Here is a 5,323-nt window from a genome sequence, read left to right as displayed (position 1 = left end):
CAAAGGGTTCAACTCTTTCTCCCACCCCATCACCTGACGAGACGACTGACTGTTCGATAACACAACGACTGGGGCAAACTTGTGTACAGTATCTGGCCAAGAAACGGGTGCGTACATACGCCGCTGCTGTTGATAAGATTGCAAAGAGGGCGGCATCACTCCGTACGAGTAGGAAGCGGCATATGTAGCGTCGACTTTGCCCACTGCAACGCTGCGAATGGCACAAAAAAGATAAGAAAAAAAAAGAAAAAAAAGAAAAAAAAAAAGCCTATGGTTGTGCGGATGCCTGCAGTGGGCGCCATGCCCGTTCGTCTCCCTGCTGCGACCTCACCAGGCCGTGCAGTTGTGGGAGGCGCATGTTGAGCGTCAACCCCAAGAGATCGAGGCAGGACGTCGGCAGCCGTGGAGGAGATTTTGCTGGGGGGAGGATCTCCAGATCAACGCGACCCATGCCCAGCGTCATCTAACACTCACGACTCGCGAGTCCGTCCTCTTGCTACTATTCAGGTACTTTCAACTAAAAGTGCTAGCACGGGCACTGGCGGGCGCTGCGCTGGCCTCCCGACCGAGACAAAAATCTCCAGCAAAAACACATGGCTTCCGTGCTGCTGCTCAAAATCCCTTTGTATCAAGTCAATTTGCGTGGCTGGTGGATAGAAGGTATACAAGGGCCAAGACCCCCAGGGGGGGGGGGGGGGGGGAGAGAAACGACTGAACTGAACCAACAGCTCGCTTGCTCGACGTACATACATTGGCCTTACTTCGTACATGACCTTACATACAGCATCAAGCAAGGTACGAAGCATGTAGTAGTCCCCTCCCCCCCCTGAAGCGAGCATGCGTATGTATGTACTGTGTGTATGTGCGTTTCATTTGGACATGCAATGGCAGGTTCCCCGGACTGGGCAGTTGTGGAGAGATTTGATCAGTAGTAACGGAGTCCGGAGTACGGGGCAGGAGAATAAGCGGCAGACTCATCAGACGCGCGATACCGCAAAAAGTGACAGAAAGTTGGGGAAAACTCCATGGCTTGTTTTGCTTTAGGGCCAAAATCGAATACTACTAGTACTACCTAGTATACTAAAACACGGAGTTAGCCTCTTGGCGAATTGGGGGGGGTTCGAAGGATGATGACCGGGGGAGAGGGTCGAGATGCAAAGAACTTGCAGCCAAGGACGCAGGCGCAGGCGCATTCCGGGGGGCCGCGCGACGTTGGCCTGGAACAAAGACCCAGGACTTTTACGAGTAGTAGTACTACGTTTTTCCTCGTTGTATTGCTATTGTACAGGGAGTGGTCATTAAGGGGGCGATGCAGGTGCAGTTGCTTTGAAGGATGGTCTTGACGCTGAGGGCGGGTTTGTGTTGGGTGAAGCCCTCGCAGAACGCCAAGCCTGGTGTCGTGGCGGCAAAGAAAGAAACCCAGACGCGAAAAATGACATGACATGACATGACATGACAAGCAGGATACGAGACATCGCGATCGGCAGGGTATCACATAATGCATGCATACATACACCAAGAGGGCACCATTTATTTTTTTTTTCCTGGCGTGGGTTGCTGCGATGTGCCTTGCGAACTTTTTGGTGCCAATGGCGGCGATGGCTTCGTGCTGCGAGGCAGCCACCAGAAGGCAGCCGTGAGGGGTCGACAGGCTGCCGCAGTAAGTAGGTATCGAATAGAGGACCCTGGGGAAGGAATCCGATAGAGAATAGCGATAAGGCGGGAGCAGTTGGTTGGCGACCTGGATGATCCCTGGCGTCGTCCATGTAATTTGAGGACGCCCTGCCGAAGGATTCAACCCATCATGTATCAGCTCGTCGAACTGAATACTATCCCGGCTGTAGAAAACGGCGGGAAGGGTCGCTATCCTAGTGGTCGTGCAGACAGCAACACCACTTGACACAAAGAGGGTCCTGGGGAGACTGTGAGGCCACTCAGACGAGGCCTGGAAACACATCCGACCCCGCGATATAATCTATGTAATGCAAGCCTGCAGATGATATCACCTTTTGGACCCTCGACGAATCGTTTTGACCGTCGAGCTGCGCAGTTATACAAGCACACACACACACATACAGGCACACACGCGCGCGGTGTGCCTTGGAGGAAGCAAGCAAGCAAGCCGATACATCACCTGCATTATCGCGGAGTAGGTACGTACAGTAGGGGTCGGGTTCGCTGCATCCTCGGAATAGTAGAACAGCATGTCGTCAGTGTAGAAAGGGCGACTTGGTTCTCCGATATGCCGTGCGCGCGCGTGTGTGCAATGGTTGTTCCTTGGTAACGGCTCAGGGGAGGGGATGATGCAATTACATCGCCTTTCATCATCGTGAAAGGCGTCTTTTTGCTTCTATCGTGAGTTACCCTGCATCAAGGACGTCAAAAAGGATTGGCCAATTCGCCTGGCGGAAAGAAAAACAGGTTGTGTGTCTGTGCGACTGGCACCCTGTCAAGCTTCTTCCTCCAGGAAGGACAACCTGGCCCAGAAACCCCAGAGTATTGCAGGCTTGGGAAGCCTTTCTGGGGGACACACGACTTGTCGAGTTTTGTCGGGGATGCAGCCTCAACATCGCATCACGCGCCACCACAAAGACCCCAAAGCTTTCAAGACCTGCAATCACTAGGAATATTGGCGCACTACAGCGCCATGAGGGGGGAGAATACACACAGTAAAATTCGGGGGTATCAGCAGGATTTTTGAGGGCATTCCGAGGCATCCAGGACCCCGGTTACCCCAAGTTTTACCAGCCAACCACGCGATCCTTTGCAAAAGCAGCTGGCAGCAGCCATCTTCACATCGCCACTAGTGCGGACAGAGCCTGAGGTCTTACATGACAGCATCCATACCTGGGGAGGCACTGCTAACTACTATGTAGTACTACTACTAGCACGAATACGTTCAACAGCAGAGACGGGGTCGCGAGGAGGGAAGCTCTCGCCGCTGTCGCTCCGATGCCTGTGCGTCAAGTCAACGCTAGAACTACTACTAACAAGAATGGCCAGAGCGGGCTCGGCCTCTGGGACGTCCCGACTCGGAGGTTTTTGTTTCCAGCGCAGCGGGCGCGGCGAGACAAGCCATGTACGCTGACAGGTATCGTATAAGCAGTTGGTGGAGAGGGAACAAGCTGCCCCTAAAACGGTGGACGGAGTTCGGAATGGTTTTGTGGACGCACGGGTGTCATCGTGAGCGCCCAACGGCTGAGCTGAGCTTGGCATTCACCGTTTCAGAGGCCCGTGGGGACTTGGATTGCATGATGCGGACGATGTACCTGCAGGAAAAGATTGTCCCCATCTGGAGTCGATTACTAGGTAGTATGTACCTTATGCCCCGGAGCACGGATGATGAGAGCATTTCGCCATTGATGAGAATGGAGTCGGTCCTGGGCCATCAAGGTGCTCTCGCCATATTCGGCAACATGCACCCATTATGACTTGCAAACGGCGGGTATTACTCGCGATGAAAGGAAATGGAGATGCCGATTTCGGCAGCACAGCCAGAAATCCAAATAACTACGCCCTGACCGACAAACACGCCAATGCTGACAAGGCGCCTTTGTTTTTACTGTAGTCTGTCTAAAGGCTCAGCCCTAATTGTAATGGTCGCCAGGGGCAAATCAAAACGGGCGCAAAACTCGACACCGTTTCAGCCCTGGTTGAATTCCGTCAGACTCGCCACTTATATCGTGAGCCCATACGACAGCACTAACAAAACCGACGAAACGAAACACCCTGATGGCTTGCGAATCTCCATAATGACACAGCAACTAATTTTGATCCCGAGAATAGGGATACACATTATGTACTAGTAGCTTTAACTTGCTCATTCTCTGTATGTATGACAGGTACCGCCTCCTGGAGAAGAGAAAAAGTGGTGCCGGCTTCCAATGTTTGAAACATGTGCTCTTGGTCCACCACAGAGCACGTCATCCTGGGCACGGGCGATGGCATGGTCTGTTCTGTCTCTCTCTACATACTACTGTACTACTAGTACTATCCTGCCTTTCTCACGTGTCTTGTGCTGTTGCTTGTTGCTTGTTGCTTGTTCTTGTCCACTCTGTCGGTGCCCGTTCCAGCCAACAAGAGCACGGCGCTGGGATTCCAGGGCTTTGGTCATGGGCCATTCGCCTTTGCCGCGCGGTGGGCTGGACGCTTGGTCGAAAGATCCATCCCGGTTTGGGTCCTGGGCTTCATTCGCAGCGAGAGCCGTGGGCGAATGAGCAGCTGGATGTCGCCCATGGGACAAGATGCGATGGCGCGATCTAAGAGAAACGTGGCGTCGAGGCCCCTTTATCTCCTCGTGCTCATCCAATTTTTTAGCAATAGGAATGATGGGAAAGTGAGTAAACGGGTGAACCGCCAGCAAATTACACTTGTATCTTCAAAGTTGCGTGAGGTCAAGCTCCCCAGCAAACACGAGCCTCTCGCGGGTCAACGTGGTCGAGGCTCGCACTCGTGCCGACCCATCGTCTCAAACAAACAAGGGAAAAAGCTGAGACGACACAAAACCAGACCAGGGCATCGGAATTGCGCAGAAGGAAAAGACCAGAATAGGGCACGTGGGCGGCTCAACTAGACGCTTGGAATCTAAGTAAGCATCTCCCTTATTCTTTAGGGCGGATCTTGGTTGTTCGAACCGTTATGGAGCCGGACGCGGGCTCCGCTCAGACTTCAGCTCGTCTCATGGTGGAGTTTTTTTATGGTGACTTTAGAGGGGAGTGGGAAGAGTGAGAAGTGACATGCGGGAGTGTTGTTTGGTTCATGATGTTGTTGGAGCACGCCTTGCAAGGGAAATACAAAAAAAAGGGGGGGGGGGGGGCAGCTAGACTAGTTCCGCTACGGGTCATGGCGCGACGGCTTCTGGGCTGTTTTTTTTTTGGACGGATGACTCGAGGGGCTGGTTGAGGCTATCGCGAAGCGTCTAAGCCGTCTTTGTCTTGCCCTTGTCATGGCGATTGTGGGCGAGAGCCATTCTTAGCCGATGATGAGCGGGTGATCGTCGAGCGCCGGCCATCGGTTTGGGCAATACATACATACGTGACTTGAGTACGAGTATTATGTAGCTTGCACGGGTTGTTGTCGATGATTATACAGAGCTGTTTCATGTGCTAGACGATCACCGAGATGGTGATGCTTGGCCTGAGGTGGATGCTCATCCATAGTTTGAAACCAGCCGTCAGTTGGAGAGCGCTCGTATGCGCATCATCATCACCATCATTATCATTTACAGAACACCATTGCGCAACTCTGGGCCAAACAGTCACATCTGGAGACACTCGCAATCTGTTTCCTCTGCATCTCTTATAACCAGACCACGTGCCCTTGC

The sequence above is a fragment of the Trichoderma reesei genome (genome assembly GCF_000167675.1).
Source record: "Trichoderma reesei QM6a unplaced genomic scaffold TRIREscaffold_1, whole genome shotgun sequence".
NCBI classification, from domain to species: Eukaryota; Fungi; Ascomycota; class Sordariomycetes; order Hypocreales; family Hypocreaceae; genus Trichoderma; species Trichoderma reesei.
The sequence above is the reverse complement of the archived record's forward strand: the minus strand, read 5'-3'. Positions refer to the sequence as shown.